This window comes from Tiliqua scincoides, chromosome 2 (genome assembly GCF_035046505.1).
Source record: "Tiliqua scincoides isolate rTilSci1 chromosome 2, rTilSci1.hap2, whole genome shotgun sequence".
Lineage (NCBI taxonomy): Eukaryota > Metazoa > Chordata > Lepidosauria > Squamata > Scincidae > Tiliqua > Tiliqua scincoides.
In genome coordinates, this window is record NC_089822.1 from 199,842,654 (window position 1) to 199,866,888 (window position 24,235).

Below are 24,235 nucleotides of genomic sequence, written 5' to 3' on the forward strand. Positions count from 1 at the left end.
GGGCAGAGAGGAGGCAAAAATAACATGGATGGATAAGAAAAATACAGTTATATCTATTTACAATTTGTTTCAGTTGTACATAGGGGGACCATGAATACAACCATGAATACAGTGGGGCTTATAGTACTTCTAAATAAACATGGAACTGTTAACTGATTTTTATTCCATTATAAAATAGCCTGATTGTGTTTAAGCTCCCTGACAGTGCAAACCACTGCATGTTTATTCAGACGTAAATCCCACTGGATTCAGTGGGGCTTCCTCTTAGGTACATGTGCATAGGATTGCGGCCTTAGGATGCTGCACCTTTTTTCAAAAATGCCCTGCCTATGAACATAACTAGGTACTTAGGCTATTACTCCAGTCTTATGAGGACAGCTGAAGAAGAGACCCAAAGGAGTAGTTAGAGGAATTCAGTGGGTCAAGCGAGCGTAAAAAGAAATTGCATACAGGCAGCAGAGGGTCTTTGTGGCAATTAGCATCCTTTATTGCTTGTGAGCAGGTGTTGGAGAGGACAATGAGGCAAAGATATTTCAATGTTTCACCTGCTGAAGCACCTAAGATCATCTTACTAATAGACAGGTTTTTTAAACAACTGAATTTAATTCTCCCAAATATGAAGTTCCCAGGCTCTTTGTTGCTGTATCACAAAGGGTAAGGGGGGAATGGGGGGGGCATTCTTTGTGCACTCTGCACTTGTCAATTTGGCACCAGCACAAAATTCACAAAGTTTAAAAATTAAAGAACATTGACACATGACTCTGCTTTGCCCATTTTGAAAGTGTCACTAGGCACCTACCCTATCAAATTGACTAATCCTAACGCATCTTGTCCTGAGACTATACAGCAAAAGACTGCTAGCCAGGAGCCATTCCTCTTCCTTCACATTTCCTAACATCATCCCACATCAGTTTTGCATTGTCCGTGGGGTGTTTAAAAGTACTATTTTGCTCAGTGATTTTCCAAAGGTGGTGATTATCTATTATTTTTACACCTTTTTGAAAAAAAAAAAAATAGCAAAGCAGACAATTGGGAACAGGAAGATTGAAACTTTTAAGAACAGCAGGTGTTGAAATGTCGAACTGTTCCCTCCATAGGAATAATCAGAAAAACAACCAAGCAAAAGAGTTTGTGAATTTCCTACCCATTTAAAGTTTTAAATAATAGATTGCATGTATTTAAAGAAAAGGTTTATATGATTAATTCTGTTTTAATGTGTGTGAAGGCTACCCACAGAGCAGCCTGGTAGGACAATTACTATCTTATTTTATAAGCGTATTTCAGTATATCCAGAAAACCATTTCTTAAAGAGTTTATAAGATTTTGTGAGTGCAAAAAAGGCAAATAAAGGAAAAATGCATCCACATATTTTGAAATCGTGCACCCCGGTTTGCATGCACCCCAGTTTACTATGGGATGTTTGGGGAATTTTTTAAACAGATCAGCTTCCAGGTTAATGACATCACTTCTGGTGGGTCCTGACAGAATTATCATTCTAAAATGTGGGTTCTGGTGCTAAAAAGTTTGAGAACCACTGAAATAGAATATATTGTGATCCTTAGGGTTGTGCATTGCCATCTTAAGTAAACCCCACTGAACATAGTAAGTCAACTTCAAGGTAAATTTGCACAGGGCTAAGCTATTAGAGGTGCCACCTGAATTGTATGGACTTTTAAATTTGAGGCAGACCCTATGCTTCCCCCCCCATACAGCACAATCCTATGCATGTCAAAAGTAAGCCCCATTGTGATTAATGGGACTTACTCCCCTAAAGGCGTGCACAGGATGGCAGACTAACAGCCCAATCCTATTTGAGCCTAGCACTGCCAGAACAAGCATTATGGTGGCCCTAGGTGCTTTCCAGCTGTCACAATAGGCGACACACTGGAGTGCACAGACAGGCCACCACCACAAGCAGCGAGTCGCTTGCTCTGCATATCAGCGGCTTCCACCCCTGCCCCCAGTAAGTACACATAGAGGATGGGTGGAATAGGATGGTGATGGTGGCAAGAAGGAGGGCAGATCATGACCAGGAAGGGGGAGAATTCGGCAGTAGCAACATCGGTTGAATAAAAAAACCCCTCGAGCTTGATCCACCTTCACAGGTCCACGTGGACTTGTGCCAGCAATACTGCTGCCTCAGATCTGAGTAGACCCACCAAGCCAGCAGGGGCTTACCCCAGGGCAAGGGAACAAATGTTATCTTGCCTTGAGGGAGCCTCCAGAGGCCAAAACTCCCCCACAGGATGCAGCAGATGCCACACTGGTGCCACTATATCGCTGCATAGGGAGTTACACTGGATTGGGTTTTTAGTTACCTACTGCTCTTCTAAACTGTGATCAGAAAGAGGAGAAAGTGGTAAAGTGTGCCTAGAGAAAGGAGTGTTGGGGGATCATACAGGATTTTTATGTGTCTCAGTGTACATAATACAAATTCCCCTTCAGAACTGAGTTGGAAGCTTTATTCACATGTAATCTCATCCATGCAACTACTCTGTCCAGGTTGTTACATTTCAGTCTGCTGTCTATACTAGCAGTATATGCAAATCAATAATGTCTTTGAAATTGTTTGTGTCTGGGCAGCTTTATGAGGAAAGAATGCCTCCCCTCTCCAGTGGCATACCCGTGGGGGGGCAAGGGGTGCAAATGCCCAGTCACCAGGTGCTTGAGGGGTGGCACCATGATCCACTCCCCCTTGCCACTGGTTTTTTTGTAATCAGGAACTGCACCAAAAGGAGCACAGCCACTGTTGGCACAGTTCCACGCCAATCTGAGGGCTGCTCTCTTCTCCTGCCCTGTCTTTAAAGGGGAGGAGAAGAGGGCAACCCTCAGATCAGCAAGGAACCGTGCCAACAGTTACTGCGCTCCTGTAGCCACTCTCTGTGCAGTTGCCGACCAGGTCTGAGGGCTGTCCTCCTCTCCTCCCCTCTAAAGAAAGAGGAGTAGAAGAGGGCGGCCCTCAGAATGGCTAGGTAGCTGGCCAGAAGCGTTGCTTACCTCCTCTGATTTTGGAGGAGGCATGTGTTGCTTCAAGCTCCAATGGTGCCTTTTGCGCCACCGATAAGCAGCATGAAAGGCTCCATCAGAGTTTTTGGGTGCTGCTGGAAGCAGTGCCCAGGAAGCAAGCACCAAATCCAGGAAGCGGGCGGTGCTTTCCTCCTGAGCACTGCTTCCAACAGCACAAAAAAACTCCAATGGAGCCTTCCGTGCCACTAGCAGCAGCATGGAAGGCTGTATTGGAACCTGGGCTGCATCTCCCCCCCCCCCCCCCCCACACACACACATTTTTTTCAAAGGGGGAACAGAGGAGGTGGCAGCATGGAAGTAATTGCAGTGACAATGACATCACCACAGTTACTTCCAGGTCGGGTGTGCAGCGATTGGGAAGAATGGCCCCTGCTGAGAAAACTACCAGGACCACCAGTGCCCCTCTCCACAAGTTCTTGCCATTTACATTTGAGGAATAGAAGCTGTTCTCTGCTCTAGTTAGAGATCACTGAAAAATCAAGGAAGTTGTCTTAGTATAGCCATTGGTCCAATGAGCTCTGTGCAGCTCTCCAAGGTTCCAGACTTTCCAAGCCCTACCAGGAGATGCCACAGATTGAGCAGGTCCTTTTCCACTGAGCTACAACCTTAGGAACATGCCCTAAATAATTAATATCTTCTTCATTAAAGAATTCGAGAAAGGTTCTTCTGGCAGGGAAGCCATCTCATTCCACCAGGCTAGCAAAGCAATCAGGAGTTTCGAAATTGCTTAGTACTGTATGCTTCAGAGAGCATCTGCTTGTGCCATGTTGTGCTTTTAAGACCTAAGCCTATATTACCTCAGAAGTGTGGGAGCTGTTGCAATGTGTCTCTTTCGCATGCTGCTCTGGTAATATAGGATCCCTTTGATCATGTGAGAAAGTCACCTGAAAGTAATGTTGCTGAAAAAATTCCTTGTGCAGACATTTTGGCTGCAGAAAATGTGGAATTTAACAAAACATCCCAGCTGCTTCACAAGAAGCTAGATGCATACCTGCAGACAACTTTTCATTATCACTGATCCTGTCTACAATGTCTCCTGAAAGCTAAAAATTAAGCTATCACCACCATGTATTACCAATGCTCAAACTTTTTGACTGCTCTCTTCCTTCTAGTCAGTCTCTCTCTCTCTCTCTCTCTCTCTCACACACACACACACACACACACACACACACACACACACACACACACACACACACACACACACACACTCACTCACACACACACACACACTCCAGCAAGAACTATTCTGGCCCCTTTTTTTCCTGGCTTGCCAGCCCTGCACAGCCTTTCTCTGCCAATTGTAGCAGCTAGAAGAAGGTATGTGCCCAAGAAAAATGACCCATGTGCCTCTCAGCTGCCAAGGAGCTTCCAAAACTGCCAGGGACAGGCATCTATGATTAATGGACTCCACAGACACCTGACAAGAACAGTGCCTTCTCCAAACATACCTCAAACCTGGCTCTGGCTGTGATGTCACTCCAGAAAATCTCTGTTAGAGTCAATTATGCTGCCTCTGCTTCTTTTAGTGCTACATTTCTCTCAGTGTGCCTCTGATGAATCACCTGCTAAGACTGAAACATAGTCACTGAAACAATCTTTTATTGTCCTAATCTGGAATCAGACTGGTAATTGTGCCTAACCTTTCAGCCTAAGTGTGCTACAACTACAACTACAACTGCTGTCCCAGGAACTGGAGAATACCTTCCACAAACTCATTGTTCCCCACCCCGAGCATGAATCAGCCAAGCAGTCAGTTGGGACACGAAATCAATAATTGATAAACAGTGCCTGCCTATGAATAGTATTTGAGGGAATACATACATCAGTAACAGGAACCTGGTACAGAAACTCTGCTCAGGATGGCCTCTCCTGCTGCAGTATTCCAAAAAGCTTGTTTGGGCCGTGCACTTCTCAGCAATTCACTACTAAATTCACTTTCTCTCAGTAGGCAAAACTACACTATGTGAATTCTGTGCCTCTGCAAGTCACAAATATGCCATCGATCAAAGAATTTGGCAACCTGAGAGCCACTTTGCACCTTTACCCTCAGAAGTGAAACAGGAAGCTCATGTTACTAGCACAGTTTTCTCACAGTGTGCTCTTCAGAGCTCTGGATCTTTCTGAGATTGCCTTCATTGTCTCTACAAGCACACCATAGTGACCGTCATCTGCCGCTTGCCCAGATTGTTTGCCTAACCTTCCCATGTCCCCTGTTCATGGCTCTCCTACCTCATCCCCATCCTGTTCCAGCTCTTCACCAGTATTTGACATTGGGCTTGACTCTCTACTCCTCCATGCATGTGCTGGAACTCTGGGGTTCCCTAAGACCCTGCACATGTGCCAGTGGGGATCCCTGAGACTCATTTTAGGGATATAAAGGACTCAAAAGACCAAAAAGTTTGAGAACTGCTGCACTAACACATTTCTGTACATGTTTCTCCTGCTTTTGCAAAGACAGAGACTTATGCTGGGTGACCTACATGCTTGTCACTTTTAAATTGCTCTGGGTTAATTTGACACACTCATGAATGACCTAGCAGCTCTCTTGCTGCTGTCACCCAAACTTTTCAATCCTAACCAACTTTCCAACACTGATACAACCACAATGCAGGCCCAAGGTAAGGGAACAAGTCCTCCCAACCTTGAGGAGGCCTCCATGACTGCCCCTGCCACCACAGAATGCAGAGTGCACCCTGTTGGTTTGGCTGCATCAGTGCTTGAAAGTTGGATAGGACTGGGCCGTTAGCTGGTTTTCTGAACCTACTAGCATGTTCACAAGGAGCTGGAAATGTTTTGGTGAAAGATGAACACCCAGAGCAGAACACACAACTCTTAAGCAAAAGTAAAATATATTTTGGAGCATAGAACACATTTTAATATATAAAATGCACAAAATGTATTTGTAATTCTTTGTACATATTTTGTATATTCATTCTAGAGGGGAACAAGTGTCTGTCAATTGAAATAATATACCACCAGTGCTCCAGCTTTTCTTAGAAGAGAAAATAGGTTAGGATGGGGAGGCAAGTGACAATCCTGCCCCAGTGATATCAAGGGGTGCTTGCTTTATTTCAGGAAAAGTATCAAAAGAAACAAGTGAGACCCTGCGTCAAGCCTTGCTATGCAGCTCCACATCTCAAATTCCAAATACATTTTCTAGTAACATACATATAGAGATGATAGAGATAGAGATGGTACAGAGATGGTACACATAGTATCCCACAATTATCCACCCAATTTTGCTGACCCTGAATTTCTTCTTGCTTGGAAAGCATTTGTGTTGCTTCAGATACTGTTTTCTTAAGTTGTACTGCATCAAGAAACCCAGACTTTATTCTCTGGTGATAAGATAGCAGCCCCTACATTATGATTGTAGGGCGCACAGTGCCTAGAGCAATACAGGCATTTTCAAAGAAACTCCTGCGCAGGCCCCAATTTGCTAAAAGCCCTATTACACAGATAACTATAGCATGAGGTCCTCTGTCATCAGTTCATAGTGGACATTGAAGGGACACTTTTCTGGGAACACAATAAAACTGCTCCTCTGTTTGCGAAGCTATGGTCTTCCTGTTTAAGGTACTCTTCTCAAACATGGTATACAGAACATCTTGTGTTGCTCTGAGCAATGCACTCATTAGCAACTGTCTCTACCGAACAAGGTGTGTGTGCATGAGCAAACAAATGCTGCAAGCAGGTGGTTGAACGCTTCTATAGCATTTTTTTTTAAAAAAAAATATCTTGTCACGTGTCTGGGATCACCAGCTGTTGGGTTCAGGCTTGGATCCGAGGCCACCATGAGGACTTCCCAGGAGGTGCAGGATGATGGGCAGATTGCACATATGGTACTGGATCACAAGTCCTGTGGTTGCAGAGGCAGCAGTAGCACCTTTCAGTTTACTCTGGATTGTCAGTCTCTCACGAGATCAGCTGGAGACCAACTGCACAGACATGGAATATTGGGCAATTCAGGGCAGATGGGGGGAGAGAGCTGGCAGCTGTATCTTCCTGAGAAGGAGCAAGCCAAGGCTTCCAGAATGGAGGAAGGCAATAAGGGTAGTTGGAATTCCTGCTCATACCATTGGAGAGCCAAATGTAGCTCAACATCATATTGAGCCATTTTTGCAATATAAACTATGCAATTTTGCAATATAAACTGCAATATAAACTAAATATAAACTAAACTATTTCATTATAAGCATACTATTAAAATAAAATTAAAATAGAAAATAAGTCACTAAAGAAGGAAATAACAGGCTATTGTTATTATACCAGTATTCATGAGATAGAGAACACTGTATGGACAACATTACTATAGAACTGGGTAAACAAGTGCTCCTTCCTTCTGATTTCATATTCTCCAACCTTTAACAGATATGGGCTTATCATTGGTTATTTCAGAAGCTTGGTGTTCAGGTCATTTTCAAGGCCTACCAAACTGAAATACGCATATGATTATGTTACATGTTATGATCAGACATTTCTGCCTTGTTCATGGACATTTTAAGCTGATGAGTGATGTTTTCCATAATAGATATATTCTATATACAAAGGTTATTTCTTGAAGCAATAAATCTCTCTCTCTCTCTCTCTCTCTGATGAGAGAGAGAGAGAGAGAGAGAGAGAGAGAGAGAGAGACGATTGTGGTCTTCTTTCCAGGACACCAAAATATATTAATGGATTCTTGAAAGGAAATACTGTGCATGTAATATGTAACTAGTCCCTGGATTTTACTGCCCTGGAGACCAATTCCCAGAGAACAGATCCTATTCCAAGCTGCTTGATTCTTTCATATTATACAGCAACAGTTGCTAGTCACCACTAGAAGTCAGGTCCTGGCATTGATCTAGTTCTACAACTGCAGTACTAAGATTTTGCTCATTTTCCTATTTATTGTTGTGATGTGGGTGAGAAAGTTAAGTGATATGATGTCTCTGATTTAGGCAAAATGGGATTCTGCAGGATTAACCCCAAAGTAGATTAGTGTTATCATATTGTAGTTGTTGCCTACTTTTCCATTATCCTACAGCGAGAATGGTCTACCTCTGCATTCTTAAAGACCACTCTATTCTCCAGATGGTGCATTTAGTTGTGCTACCTGACTCCTTCGTAAATGATCAAGATCCCTGATCATGGTGTCATTTAACAGTCATAGAAAAGAGAGCTGGTCCTTTTATAGGTTAGTGCCTTTTCAGCCACACTAGACGCTGTGCCAGAACCACCTTTCAGAGCGCGATACCATAGTCTTTTGAGACTGAATGTTGCCAATACAATACAAAGAACAGGAAGAAGAGAGTGGGCAACTTTCACCATGGAGGGAAATGAGGAGTAGATTCCCCAAGGAACTGTGTCGGAACCAGTGTTTTGTAATTCAATCTAGAATTAGGGATAAACAGTGAGGATGTCAATATCTTATCCCCCTCCCTGGCCACTTTTCCAAGTCTACTTGGACTTAGTTCAGAAAAATTGCTGGCATAGATCTGAAGAGACCCATCAGGGTAGTGGAGGCTTCTGGGGCAAGGGAACAATCTTCTCTTACCTGGAGGAGACTTCTGGGACTCAAAACTATCCTGTTAGATGGTTTCCAATCCAAGCTGAATGTCGCTATAACATTTTAACAGGGAAATACTGATCCAGAGGAATTTCAGTAATAACATATGGATTTTTAGCATACTTCTTTAAGAAGCTAGTTCCAATTTTCTCTTTTTACTATGAAAGATGAGGTTCTAGAATGAGACTGCATTGGTAGGGTATCAGGGAATAGGAGTGCTATTTAGTCACTCTTATGTAAAAATGCAGTCAGGTCTAATATGTTGTTTGTGCATGAAATGGAGGGAGAGAATGTTAAACCTTCTCCAGTGCTTGTGAGACATGAATCTGAAAAGTATTTGACATGATCAATAGACTTGGGACAGTTTCTGTACTGCTTTGATTCCTGGACTAGCCAGTTCTGCCCTCTCAAATTCTATAGAGAACAAAATTCTTTCTCACCCATTTCCCTGGCTGCTAAATCTGGTCCTCTGGGCAGCATTACCTGACGAACGTGATGAAATCATATCCCCTTCCATCCAAACATCAGGGTATGCAAAGCCAAAATAGACCTCATCATCTCCCTGCAGTCCTCACAAAGTAGGAGCTTGTGAGCTTAGATGACAGCCCAGTAATTAGTATCAGAAAATGCCTCTGTCTTCTCAAGGGCTCCCATCAGGGAGCTGCTACCCTCCTGGGCCTCTTTGCCTAGTGGAGTGCTTTGTTGTTCCAAAATAAGTCTCACTATTGATGTGTCATCCATGCGTGTGACAACCAGGTGTAGGTAGGGCATATGTGAATGTTTATTTCAAGGTGTGCGCACCTGCATAGGATATCGAGGTCTCTGGGTTGTATGAGAAGCCTGGAAGGGGAGAAGGTAGAGCACTTCTATGTACCTACAAACACACTTTTGATGACAGCTGCATCTTATTAGCTTGTGTTGACGGATGAATGGATGTTCTTGCATGAACTCAGTTTTTCCCTATACAAGTCATTGATATTTGGGATTAGGTCACATGGTGAAAAGCACGTGATAAAGGGATAGATTCCTCTCGATTTTTGATGAAGAGGAAGGCCTAGTACACCTCGGAGACAATATGGTTTTGTTTGATCCCCTGTCAGTATTGCTTCCCTTATAACTGGAATGGTAGCAAAATTGCTTTGTTTGTAGCAGAGTTCTTTCTGTGCAGAATCCCTCTCATTTTTCTCCTGGGAGCAGGATGAGTTTCCCTTCAGTTCATCTGCTGCCCTGTTTGAGAACAAAAGGAGACCACTTGTGTCAGAGACCAAGTTGGCATGGAGAGCTATAACTATGGACTGGGACCTTGATCAAGCAGCATGGGGAGGGCTAGTCATGGACGGAGGGCGCACACCACCTCTTGTTCCCAGTGATGATCTGGTATGCAGAATTCCATGCACACTGAGTTAGCAGGAGAGAGGACTGGACTCTGTTGTGCCCTGTGGTGATTCCTTTGTGCATTGGGAGTGTGTCCACAATAGACTGGATTAAGCCTCTGATGCATGGCTTCCCAACCCAAATGGCATGGAACTCACTAGGAGACATAATGGATTCTGCTGGTAAGGGGGAAAAGAAATAAAAGCAACAGCTACTCTGATAATGAAACATTCAAGCACTGCTTCCCTAAGGTGCTTTGGGCCTATTGACCAATTAAGGCTTTGCTAGTCAATTAATTGTCTTGCTTTTAATCATTTAATCAGTAAATTAACCAACTAAAATCAACCCTACCATATCTTAGTGCCAGTGACATTTTGAAGATGTTTAATGAAGATAACGTTAGTCTCTCTTGACTAATGAAAACAGACAAAGCATTTATTTCTCAGAATGTCATCTTAATGGCACAGGACCCAATCCACCAGAGACTTCTCCTGTATGTGCCCCATTAAAATGAACAGAAGTTATTAGAGCTTAGCTAGGCACAGCTTTTGTGCTCTCAGTTCCATTCTCATTACTTGTACTTATGCACTGAATCCCAAGATGCATGACGATTGCTGGATACAAGTTTCAGAGGAAGCTAATTAAAAATCCATACTTTCAGTTCTTGATTTCATTGAATCATAAGTTGGGAGAGACCTACAAGATCATCAGGTCCAACCCACTGCCACTGCAGGATGTCCTCAGTTACAAAATCCCTACATACAGCCTCTGCTTCCAAGGATGGAGACTCCAATCACATTTCAAGTCAGACTGTTCTACTGCTGAATGGTTTAGAGTGCCAACAAGTTCTTCCTAATGTTTAATCAAAATCTCCCTTGTGATTTCAGCCTATTTGTTCTGCTCATCCTTGGTCTAGAGCAGGGGTGTCCAAACTTTTCAGCAGGAGGGCCACATCATCTCTCTGACACCGTGTCAGGAGCTGGGGGGGAAAAAAGAATTAATTTACATTTCAAATTTGAATAAATTTACATAAATGAATATATTAGAGATGGACATATGAATGAATGCAGGTCTTGCAATAGCTCAAGGCATATGAAAGGCATTGCACAAAGCAAGGCCGGCCTTTCCTTTGCTGCCACTGCTGCATCACAGATGTGAAACAGCAAGCAGTGGAAGGAGCACTCGTCCCACAGCTCACGCGAGAGGTTGAACAGTTGGCCATCATGCTGAGAGCAGTTGCATCAGGCCAGTGTGGGCTCCAGCAAGTCTCCAGAGGGCCAGAGGCTCATTGGAGACTGGAGCCTCCTTAAGGGCTGGATTGGGAGTCCTTGAGGGCTGTAAGTGGCCCCAGGGCCGGTGTTTGGGCACTCCTGGTCTAGAGCAACTGAAAACAAGTCCACTCCATCTTCCACATGATAGCCCTTCAGATATTTTTAGATAGTTATGTCCCCTCTGAACTGCCTCTTCTCCAGACTAAATGAGTCCAACTCGTTTAAACCAATCTTCACAGGACATACTGTCCAATCCTGAACATGTGCGCCAGCTTACCACTGGCGCGCACTGTCACAAACATGCCGTAAGGCACATTTGCGGGCCCTAGTGCCGGGCGAGTCTTTACCTCTTGGAAAAGTTTGGTGTTGTCCACAAACATAGCCACCTAGCTGCTCAACCCTGTCTCTAGGTCATTTATGAACAGGTTGAAAAGCACCGGTTCCAGGACAGATCATAAGAACATAAGAACAGCCCCACTGGATTAGACCATAGGCCCATCTAGTCCAGCTTCCTGTATCTCACAGTGGCCCACCAGATGCCTCAGGGAGCACACAAGAGAACAAGAGACCTGCATCCTGATGCTCTCCCTTGCATCTGGAGCACAGCACTTTTCACCTCTCTCCATTGTGAAAATTGCTCATTGACACCCACTCTCTCCTTCCTGGTCCTCAACAAGTTTCTAATCCATGAGAGGACCTGCCCTTTAATTCCCTGGCTGTAGAGTTTCCTCAGCAGCCTTTGGTGAGGGACTGTATCAAATGAAAGTCCAGATATATAATATCCACAAGTTCTCCTACATCCACATACCTGTTGACTGTTTCAAACAATTCTGAAAGGTTCGTGAGGCAAGACAGAAGCCATGCTGATTCTCCCTTAGCAAAGCATGTTTGTCAATGTGTTTTAAGATTTTATCTTTCCACCATCTTATCAGGAACAAACGTTAGGCTATCTGGCCTATAGTCATCTCCTCTGGACCCACTCCAGATTGTCAATATCCCCCTTAAACTGTGGTGCCCAGAACTGGATATAGTATTCCAGGTGTGGTCTGACTACAGTAGAATTACTACAGTACCATTACTTCTCTCAATCTTGATAACTATACTTCTGTTGATGCAGTCTACAATTGCATTAGCCTTGTTGCCGCATCTCACTGCCAGCTTATGTTTAGCTTATCAGCCACTAAAACTAGATCTTTTTCACACGTACCACTATTCAGGCAAGTATCCCCAATCTTATGTATATACTTCTAATTTTCCTACCCAAATCAGAACTTTTCATTTATCCCTTTTGAAGTACATTTTGTTTGCATTTGCCCAGTTTTCCATCCTGCCAAGATTATCCTGGATCTCCTATCCCACCACAACTGTTTCACCCCATTTCAGATTTCTACCCAGCTGCACTATAAAAAAAAGAAAAACCCCTGGACCAAATTCAGTTGTTTAAATGCACATTTAGTTTGCCCCTAAGGTGTTGAATGATGTACCCTGGGCATATTTTACATCAGCTGAAATACGAATGGGAAAAGAATGCACAAGAGCTTTACATCTTACAGCAAAGGCAATTTTAACATCCTTGACAGTTCACAGTAGATTCATATGAACCCAGCTTTGTAACTTGCCTTGCCCATATTTGTGCCTTACAGGTTGAATGCGGGATCCTCTCTCAGTGTTGCCTCTTTTTCCTCGTGCGTCAAGAGTACTATCTGCCTTTTGACAAACATTTTTAAATGGTGTGTGTGCTATTCAGATCAACAATACTTTAAAATAGTTGGAAAAAAGGTATATGGTTTAATGAGGAAGTATATTGTTAACAACATAACCATTAACCAACAGATGCTCACCATACCCAGCTTTTCTTTTACAAGCTAGAAACTTAGGTCCCAATCCTATGGGCCTACTACGCTGCTAAGAATCTGAGTTCTGGCAGTGCAGTGTGCTTTATGGAAGCCACAAAAGGCAATCTGTCATTCTGCATAGCTGGGCTGCTACTGCAAGCTTCTGCAGCCACGTACCCGCACCCTCCGAAGAAACCCCAATGCCAGTAAGTCAGCATAGGGGGCAGAAGAGAGGTGGGTTTAGAGGACTGGGGCAGGAAGTGGGTGTGTGTCAAGGCCAAAAATGGGGTGGTCTCGGCAGCGGCAGCACCACCAATATCCTCTCCCCCTTCCCAACCTTGATCCATCAGCCACCGAAAGTGCTGATACAGGTCCAATTGGACTCATCACAGCATTGGAGGCTTACCTGGAGGAGACCTCCAGGACTGCCCCCATGCAGGATGCAGCATGCGCTCCAGTGGTGCAGCTGCATTGGTGGAGGGAGGGTTAGATAGGATTGGGCTATTAGAGAACCTGTTGTTTTCTTCAAGTCTCACTCCAACCAGTACAATGCAAAAAAGATGCGTTCAGACCAACTTTGCAGTAATTAAAGTGTTACCTTTGTTCTTTATTTTGAAGCTTCTAACATTTTGCACAAGCTTCTGAGAAGTCTTCTTTCCACCTGTAAGGAACAATGCAGGTAAAGGTTTGAATCATGATTCTGACGTTTTTTAGTCTAACCACATATGAAATGGCCTCATTTAGTGTGTTGTTTGCCTTTTAAAAATCATCTCCACTCCAAGCTCATTTCTCACATCTAACACACACACCAACCATTCACACAGCTCCTGCCCACGCAAGCTCAGAGTACTCGCCCATGTGTCCTGAACACCAGCAGAAACTAATTCATCCAGCAGCCTCCAGTTGGCCAGTGTGGAGGCGTTTTCTGTATGAGAGAGATATATTTCTTGCCAGCCTCAGGTTTGAAGCAGCAAGAAACTCCTACACATTGCCCTCCAGGGCTCCTTTCGAATCAGCTTCGTAGCGTTTCTACTATTACATTCTGCAGCCAAACACCATCCAAGGAACTGTTTCCTGTTTGGTTTGGTTTCCCTGTGCTATCCAAGGAGTCCAGTGTAAATGTCTGCCCAACAGAACAGGGCAAGGGATAGCTTTGGATTGCCAGCTATTGAATGTAATTTTACTGCCATTTTATAAATGGAGTTTATATTGATTGCTGCAGTAGATTTTATTGTTTTCGCATTTGTTCTGGTTTTGATGTGTTGTTTTTGTAATTATTATACTGTCTTTTATATTGTTGCAAGCATCTCTGAGCACTGCGTGTGCAGAACAGTGGGAAAGAAAGAAATAATACGTAATAGTCGTATTCATACAGAAGCCTCTCTTCGCAGAACACCATTAACCATGAGTGTAGACAGTACTGAATCCAGTTACCTCTAGGATTTCCAGGACAGGCAACAAGAGTCAGAATAAAACCAGACAGCAGCTAGTCATATGTCTTGCAGTGGCTGATGACGAATTCTGTCTCCCAAACAGAATATACAGGTTTGGGGAAATGGTGACCATTTCCAGTAGATAAAAGAACGTAGGCCAATCTTCACATGAAGCAAAATAATATGGTGGAGCATTTTTGGGATTCTGCTGCTTCAGACTATAACCAAGAAGGGATCACATATTTGAACACTTCTTTGTGTTAGAACAGTGGTTCTCAAACGTTTTAGCACTGGGACCCATTTTTCAGAATGACAATCTGTTGGAACCCACCTGAAGTGATGTAATTAACCTGGAAGTGATGTCATGGCCAGACATGACATCATCAAAGAGGAAAATTTTAACACTCCCCCATAAGACAAAATCAATTCAAATGAAATAGATAAGTAAATTAAAAGTTGTACAATAAGTTTAAAAATTTTATTTAAAATATAACAGAACCTTCCTACCCTCCCAAGCAGTTGCTGATCTGTTAAAAAAATTCCCCAAACATCCCAAAGGCTGTAATCGTATCCACACTTATGCAGGACTAAGCCACATTGACTATCATTGTTAAAAACTACTATATACATAGTATATTAACAGACCTATAACATTTCCCCAAATGTAGTGAAATGCCATGGTAGCATCAAGTCTAATGTATGAAAAATAAAATACACATTGAAATGAATGGGGACCAACCTGAAATTGACTAGTGACCTGAAACTGACTTGCAACCCACCTAAGTGGGTCCTGACCCATAGTTTGTGAAATTTTCCATCTCCTAAATTCAGCCTTTCACATGCCCTGTTCTGCTCCTGTGTAGTGCCCTGTCTCCTCCAATACTGACATCTCCATCTGTCTTTACATTTGGAGAACTAAAGTCTGACCTCTTTTTTAGCATTTAACTCCCTGATCATGCCTTTTCTTTTCCCCTATCCTTGATTCATATACCCTTTCCTAAATTTTTGTCCCTGGTAAATTGTGAGCCTGCAGCAAGCATCTGTATTCTTTAAAATAAAATAAACAAATCCATGCATAGCACTTGATGTTTTCCTGGAATGCTCTCAATAGGATTAACCTATCTAAGTGAAAGGACTAAACTAGAACCTGTCTCTCTATCTCCTGTCTCTGCTCTTCATGGTTCTCCTACCACATTCCTCTCCTGTTCTGGCTCTTTGCCATCTATTCTGCATTGGGTTTGACTCTGCACCATACTGTGTATGTGCTGGCACTCTGGGGCTCCCCAAAACTCTGCATGCACCAGTGGGTCTCTTTGAGACTCCTTTTAGGAGTGTAAAGAGCTCCAGAGACGTTTAAGAACCACTGGTCTAAAGTGATACAGTTCAAGAAGGGGTTCACTGCATGATTTTGCATAACATGTAGCTCGGCTCTTATTTGGGACTATGTATAGTGCATGTTTCTGTGACAGAAATTAGTACTGGACACAGTATTCGGCCTTCTGGAAATTACAACTTTTTTAAAAAGCAAAACAACTCTCTTCCCTGAGCCGTGAAATGTCTAGCAGTTAAGGCATTACAAGTCTAATAATCTCAAAAAACAGTGAAGGGATTTCTAGTTGTCAAGGAATAGGGCTGTATTGCTTGCATAACTCTTTATCCCTCATCATGAGGGGTAGGAAAAGAAAACATTATGTAAAATATTACAGCTGCAGAATTCCATTTTTCTTAATGCAGAATTAGGGTTACCTTTGTCTCTAGGTCGCTTTTCACACAGAGTATACCCTAAACTTAATTCCAGTGCTGTTCTACGCATGTTTCTTTGGAATCCTACAGTGATCAGTGGGGCTCACTGCCAAGCAAGTATGCATTTTTTTGTTTGCCTATTTATTTAGACAATGTGTATCCTGCTCTTCATTAAAAGTGCTGAAAATTAAAATTACAGCATTAGGTCACAACATTAAAACAGTAGCACAGCAGTCATAAAAGCACAACAGCCAAGTAAATTCATGGCCAACCAGAATTTTAAAATGCCTAGAGATATGATAACACCTTTGCCTGGTGCTGAAAGGATATTAGGGCCAGGATCAGGAAGGAATTTCAAAGACCGAGCACCAAAGAGCTGTTTGACAATTTTTGAGCCTCAGGACAATGAGGTTATAATTTGCTACTATAGACATTTCTACTGATCTAGAACAAATGCACATTACAATTTGCATCCTTCCCAGGAACAGAATGAAAAATGTTATTTAACAGTGCAATCCTTACGCTGGAACAGGCAGGCCAGTTTACGCCCATTTAATTTACGCCCTAAATTAAAATAAATTTGCCAGATTTGGCCACTTCTCCATGATCATTTGCATGGAAGGAGGAATTCAGATGCACAGAACTCACATCAGTGGTTTCCTTGAGGTAGAAGATTCACAGAGATTTTCTAGAATGTATATTCACAGTGGAAAAAGAAAGGTATAATTGAGCACAAAGCGCACATTTTCCTCATTGTGGTTGACAACCCCAGGGAAAATATGACATTGTCTGAAAATACTCCTAAAAGCACTCAGTTGCCTCTCAATCTGCCACTCCAAGCATTAGACACATTCCCTCTCTATGCCTTTGTCAATATGATATCTCGTACATACAAAGCCACAAACCCCAGCCTTAACAAACAAAGCTTTAATTGCCTGCAGAAGTTCCCACTAGGGAGAGTTGAAGGAAGCAGCTCAATCACACAGGATGACAGATGTGAGTCACAAAACTTGATGCTCTGTTGAAAGTATGCAGGTGATGTGATGATGAGGTGGGAAAGGTGGTGAATATAGAACAGAGCAGCCATTGCTAAAGCTACAATCCTAACCACACTTTCCTGAGAGTAAGCCCCTTTGAACAAAATAGGACTTACTTCTGAGTAGACCTGGTTAGGATTGTGACCTTTGTGCCTTAGTACAGTCCATTTAACCTCCTATGTGGAGGTTAGGTTTGTAAGGTCTGATAGGAACATGTTTCTGTTGAAAGTGAGTTAAATTTAGGACTGCTAGGTCAGAAACCAGAGAATTCTCCTAGCCAAAACAGGGATTGCATCCTGCTCCACCTTTGGTCCCATCAGTGATCACCTGCTACCCACCCACACTTTTCATGGAACAAAGTATGAGCCCTGCTGCTCCAGCAGGCAGGTGGAAGCAGGTAGCTAGACCAGGAGGCAACAGAACATGTCAAACCACAATCCTGCCCTCCTTTGTAATTATGGATTGTTTAAAAAACAAAACAGGAGGACTCTCCTGGATTGGCATTTCTGCAAAATTTGGCAAAATATCCTTAACCACTCAGAAAAGCTCATCTGGACAACACTGGGTGAACGTAATAGTGGCAGAGGGCAGTTTTTTCACTTCCATGACCCAGATTCAAAAATGGGCTGCATTTCTTTGGACTCATCATGATATTTCCTCTGTCAACAATCCCATTTCATTGCTCCAGCTCCAAGAAAAACCAGGAAGCTAAATGAAATCTACAGATGCTGGAATAGTGTCTACAGCTGGAGTCATTTCTGTATTCCACAACAGGGTGTCAACAGAACTGCCACACATCCTTGCAAAAGAATCCCCCAGACTCAGAGTCATCAGAAAATCATTCAGATTCATCCATCTCCAAGGTAAACCTTCCTAATAAGTCCCCTAACCCCTGCAAAATTGGAAAGATGCTAGATATCTAAATCTGATTCAATCTGTCCATGACAAGAGAATAATATCTTTCTTTCACCACCAGATCATTTTCATTCTGTCATGGAAGCTAAACTCCTGAGTAGTTCCAGAGACCATCTCAAGATCAGCTCAGGAGATTGTTGAACCACAGGGTAGGCTAAACACCAGCAGAATTCCTAGCTTGTCCTGGTCCTCCACATTCAAATGCAGACATGTAAATCTGGTTATGCGTTTGCGTCGGCCGGGCCTGGAAGAGATTCCTCAAGCGCTTGTGCAAATTCCTCCACTTTTCTCTGATCCCGGGTCTTGCTGGTATCAATGCGAGGTCTTCCTTCCTTTTTCGTGTGATACAGTTGCTTTGTTTGCAGTTTCACTCTGCTGCACACCAGGGAGTGGTCAGTGTCGCAGGCAGCACCATGATAACTGCGTGTGATCTTGATGCTGGGAAGGCTGGAGCGTCTGGTGAGGATCAGGTCGAGCTGGTGCCAGTGCTTTGATCTTGGGTGTCTCCAAGAGACTCTATGTTGGGGCTTTGTGTTGAAGAACGTGTTGCTGACACAGAGACCGTGATGACAGCAAAACTCTAGCAGGCGTTGGCCATTTTCGTTCATCCTCCCAGTGCCAAACTGACCTAAGCAAGTGGGCCATGAACTGTTATCAGCACCAACTCTAGCATTGAAATCGCCGAGGATGAACAATGGCTCTTTTACAGGGATTTTCTTGACAGTGGTGGCCAGGTCATCATAGAATTTGTCCTTGGCTTCTGCTGGAGACGACAGAGTCGGTGCATAAGCACTGATGAGAGTGATAGGTCCTGCTGATGACTGGAGCTGCAGGGACAAAATTCTTTCACTTCCCACAGTAGGTGGGATGATGGATTTCAGCAGGGTATTTCTGACCGCAAAGCCAACGCCATGTTCCCTGGTTTCGTTTGGTGGTTTTCCCTGCCAGAAAAATGAGAAATTTCTCTCCTTGACAGATCCGGAATCTGGCAGCCTAGTCTCTTGAAGGGCGACGATGTCCATCTGCAGTCTGCTCAGCTCCATGTCGATGACAGCTGTTTTGCGTGCGTCGTCTATTTCTTGCAGGTCATCAGAGAAGCCAGGTGTCATTGTCCTAACGTTCCAGGTGCCCAGCTTTAGGGCAGTAGTTTTCTGTTTTCTGTTGCATGGTGCAGAGTTGTCGATCCGCTTGTCGGTTTTCACCCTAAACCCCACGCACCCCATGAGGTTAACGGACCGTGGCGAGGCAACACCTTACTGGCTGGGGACTGCCCAGCTTAAGGCGGGCGGTAGCTGCCCAATGAGATGCAATGATCTCTCCCACCGTCGGAAGCAGCCCCTGGCGTCATGCTCTACGCCAATCGAGCAAAGACTTATAACCGGTAAACTGCTGCTTCCCGTGTTGTGCCGACGCCGTATGGCGAAGTTGGAGTGTCCTCTCCAGTGCGCGAAGCCTGGGTAAAGAAGGTATGGAGGATAGGCTGTTACCCATGCAGCAAATCCCCCCTCTCCACGTCGCTGGAATGGTCCAATGGAAAGGCAGAAGCCAATACGGTTGGTTCCAGCGGCGTCGCAGGAGTTGCCAGAACGTGACTGTGTTCAGCCATGAACTGCCTAAGGGACTCCGGCTCGCAAACGCATCCAACAGATGGGAACATTTCAAGAATACCATTTACAACACCGCCTTGTCCATATTCGGCAAAAAGACCAACAAGGCGGCAGACTGGTTTGAAGCCCACTCTGAGGAGTTGACACCAGTCATTGAGGAAAAGAGGAGAGCTCAAGCAGCATACAAAGCCTGTCCCAGTGAGCGCAACCTGCAGGTCCTCCGAACTGCTCGCAGCAAAGTCCAACAGACTGCCAGGAGATGTGCTAACGACTACTGGCTCCAGCTCTGTTCCGAGATACAGATAGCAGCTGACACGGGCAACATCAAGGGGATGTATGATGGTATCAAGCAGGCCCTAGGTCCAACACAGAAGAAAATTGCCCCTCTGAAGTCTGCCACAGGCGAGGTCATCCAGGATCGGGCGCAGCAGATGGAACGCTGGGTGCAGCACTACTCTGAGCTATATTCCAGAGAAAATGTAGTCACCGAAGAAGCACTGAACAACATTGAGTGCCTGCCTGTGCTGGAGGAGCTTGACAGTGAACCAACCCTAGAAGAACTTCACGTGGCCCTGGACTCCCTTGCCTTTGGCAAGGCACCTGGAAAAGACAGCATCCCTGCTGAAGTCCTAAAATGCTGCAAAGAGATCATCGTCACTGAGCTGCATGAAATCCTCTGTCTCTGCTGGAGAGAAGGTGGAGTACCTCAAGACATGAGGGATGCAAACATCATCACGCTGTACAAGAACAAAGGTGACAGGGGTGACTGCAACAACTACCGCGGCATCTCTCTCCTTAGCGTTGTAGGAAAGCTGTTTGCCCGAGTTGTACTAAAGAGGCTCCAGGTACTTGCAGAGAGCGTCTATCCAGAATCGCAGTGTGGATTCCGAGCCAACAGGTCCACCACTGATATGGTATTCTCCCTTAGACAACTGCAGGAGAAATGCAGGGAACAACGACAGCCACTCTTTATAGCCTTCATAGATCTCACAAAGGCTTTCGACCTGGTCAGCAGAGACGGCCTCTTCAAGATTCTCCCCAAGATTGGATGTCCACCCAGGCTCCTCAGCATCATCAGATCTTTCCACAAGGACATGAAGGGCACTGTTGTCTTCGATGGCTCCACATCAGACCCTTTTGACATCCGAAGCGGAGTGAAGCAGGGCTGTGTTCTTGCACCAACCTTGTTTGGGATTTTCTTCGCTGTCCTGCTGAAGCAGGCCTTTGGAACTGCAACAGAAGGCATCTATCTCCGGACCAGATCAGACGGAAAGCTCTTCAACCTCTCCAGACTGAGAGCAAAATCCAAAGTCCAGCTGAAATGTCTGCGTGACTTCCTCTTTGCCGACGATGCAGCTGTCACTACCCACTCTGCCAAAGATCTCCATCAGCTCATGGATCGTTTTAGCAAGGCCTGCCAAGATTTTGGACTGACAATCAGCCTGAAGAAAACACAGGTCATGGTTCAGGATGTGGACTCACCTCCCTGCATTACAATCTCTGAGCATGAACTGGAGGTTGTCCATGACTTTGTGTACCTTGGCTCAACGATCTCCGACACTCATTCTCTCGATACCGAGCTAAACAAGCGCATCGGTAAAGCAGCTACCACGTTTTCCAGACTCACAAAGAGAGTCTGGTCCAACAAGAAGCTGACGGAACATACCAAGATCCAGGTCTACAGAGCTTGCGTCCTGAGTACACTTCTGTACTGCAGCGAGTCATGGACTCTCCGCTCACAACAGGAGAGGAAACTGAGCGCTTTCCACATGCGCTGCCTCCGACGCATCCTCGGCATCACCTGGCAGGACAAAGTTCCAAACAACACAGTCCTGGAACGTGCTGGAATCCCCAGCATGTATTCACTGCTGAAACAGAGACGCCTGCGTTGGCTTGGTCATGTCGTGAGAATGGATGATGGCCGGATCCCAAAGGATCTCCTCTATGGAGAACTCGTGCAAGGAAAGCGCCCTACAGGTAGACCACAGCTGCGATACAAGGACATCTGCAAGAGGGATCTGAAGGCCTTAGGGATGGACCTCAACAAGTGGGAAACCCTGGCCTCTGAGCGGCCCGCTTGGAGGCAGGCTGTGCAGCATGGCCTTTCCCAGTTTGAAGAGACACTTGGCCAACAGTCTGAGGCAAAGAGGCAAAGAAGGAAGGCCCATAGCCAGGGAGACAGACCAGGGACAGACTGCACTTGCTCCCGGTGTGGAAGGGATTGTCACTCCCGGATTGGCCTTTTCAGCCACACTAGACGCTGTGCCAGAACCACCTTTCAGAGCGCGATACCATAGTCTTTCGAGACTGAAGGTTGCCAATACTGTAAATCTGGTTAACTGCTCAGTGGAGTATGCAGAAAGAGATGAAGCCATAGTACATAAAACAATCATGAAAGATAATGTAGAAATAAAACAAAATAAATAAAACAAATACCGTATATCTCTAGTTCTCTCACACCCCAAAAAAACCAAGCTGAGCTAACACACACACACACACACAAAGGAAACTTGAGGCTCACACACATACAGGTGACCTCCAATTGAAACTGCTTTGTGTTATAACATTATAGACCTGCATAGAAAACCAACATATTACAGTACATAAGATTGTGTTTATCATGTTGTAAATGAGACAAACATTTGTGTTAGTTGAAGTTTTTATTTTATCCATAACCACATTTCCTAGATTGAGAACAGGCAATCTCTACAGTTCAATTTTTTGTCCGAGTCCCCTGGGCCCTGTCCCTGCTGATCCATCTACCACTGCAGAGCAGATACAGAATCTGCCATATTTCTACCTCTAAACAAACTAGGAAAGTGGCAATTGAGGAGGCACATGGTGTCTGCTCACTGAACCAAAAAGCAATTTTAGGGCACAATCAGAGGACTGCTGGTGGCAGATGATCTAGCTTGAAATGACTCATCCCTATCAGCTCAGTGATACTATTTAGCAGCATTGCACTTCCAGCAATGGAATGAAAGTACCCACTACCCAGTGAGTGTAAAAGAGGAAATTAATACCACGACCACAATATAATTTAACCAGGAACAAATTAACCAAGAATGTAAATTGGCCAATTCATCACCGGGTTGATTCAATCAGAGTGAGTGGAATCACATGGAGAACATACTGGATCATGTAAATGATCATGCATTGGCTACCAATGTATTTTGAGGCATGATTCAAAGTGCTTTTGATTACTTTTGAAGTCCCAAATTGCTTAGTATCAAAATGATATGTACCTTCCAGCCCATTAAGATCTAGGAGTGCAACCATGTATCAGGGTGATCCTTAAAACCGTCTTCTGCTCAAGGAAGATTCCACATGCTTTCTGAAACATACTCACTCGTGTCTGCCACAATATCTGCAAGCCTGCCTGTTCATGTGGAAGTGATGCATGCAGGATTCTCCCTCACTGGAGATATTCAAGCAGACTCCACAGGCACCTGCTGGAAATGCTCTAGAACAGCAGTTCCCAACCTTCGGTCAGGCACTATACCTTTTTTACTTACCTGTGTTTGGTGGCAGCAGCAAAACATGGAAATACCATACTAACGGCACCTATGGGTCCCTGGTCAGGTTGCTACCCTTCTTAAGGGGGTAGTGTCCCAAAAGCAAATGCAGAAACCTACCATGGGGAGACGTGACCCCTAGGTTGGGAAATGCTGTTCTAGAGGATCTCCTGCTACAGTCAAGATGTTGGACTAGATGACCTTGTGGTCCATGATTCCAACTCTATGATTCTATGGTGCATGCATGCAAGCTGTATGTGTGGGTGTGTGTGGTGCCATTTTAGAGATACTTTTTTTTGCTACTGCAGGCAACTTTTTCATGTCCAAAAGTGGGTAGGACTGACATGAGCCCTGCTCGACAGCTTTTTTATTTTTTTAAATGTTGGCACATTTTGGACAATTGTCTCATTGTTCTTTTCCCCATCATAGGGGTGGTCTTACATGCATCCTGTATTATTGTCTTATGGTATGATGACAGACCATATAAGCAGTTGTAATTTGAGGGGCTGAATGTGCTATTTCATATTGATATGCGTCTTTATGGGTTCAGAATGGGCTCTGCAGACCTCATGGATTAATTCCTTCTTGGAGTGCAGGGATATCCTAGGGTGCGGTGCAAAAGAATATATCCTTGCTTTTTCCAGCAAAATTCCAACTTTTCTAGAATTGAGGGTCAGAAACGTTTTTCCCAAACTTTATGGTGGTTTGATATGAATTTGGGATGCCGATTCCAAAAATGGCATCCGTTTTGCCCTATCACGTCTAGTTTTCGAGATACAGTATAGCCTCATTAGTGAATGATTCAAGCAGCTTCCTCATGAGGAAGCCATGGTGTAGGCTTCCTCATGAGGAAGCTGCTTGAACCATTCACTAAAGAATTGGCACCCCAAATATACCCAGGAATTGGTGTAACATTTAAGGAAGCAAAAT

At 44.3% G+C, this 24,235-nt stretch overlaps 1 protein-coding gene and 1 long non-coding RNA gene across 4 annotated transcripts in view; one reads left to right on the plus strand and one right to left on the minus strand.

Moving 5' to 3' along the window:
- CPLX2 (complexin 2) overlaps nucleotides 1-24,235 on the plus strand; it is a 147,020-nt gene that overhangs the window by 26,147 nt on the left and 96,638 nt on the right. The window contains exon 2 of one of the 3 annotated variants that reach the window (XM_066617166.1): nucleotides 13,674-13,734. The exons of the other annotated variants lie outside the window; for them this stretch is intronic. The gene's annotated coding sequence lies outside the window, so the exon portion shown is untranslated. The remainder of the gene's footprint in view (nucleotides 1-13,673; nucleotides 13,735-24,235) is intronic. 3 annotated transcript variants of the gene reach the window in all.
- LOC136641407 (uncharacterized) overlaps nucleotides 10,426-24,235 on the minus strand; it is a 33,891-nt gene continuing 20,081 nt past the window's right edge. The window contains exons 3-4 of the long non-coding RNA XR_010793866.1: nucleotides 13,654-13,716; nucleotides 10,426-10,928 (exon numbers count right to left, since the gene is read on the minus strand). This is a non-coding gene — a long non-coding RNA (uncharacterized lncRNA). The remainder of the gene's footprint in view (nucleotides 10,929-13,653; nucleotides 13,717-24,235) is intronic.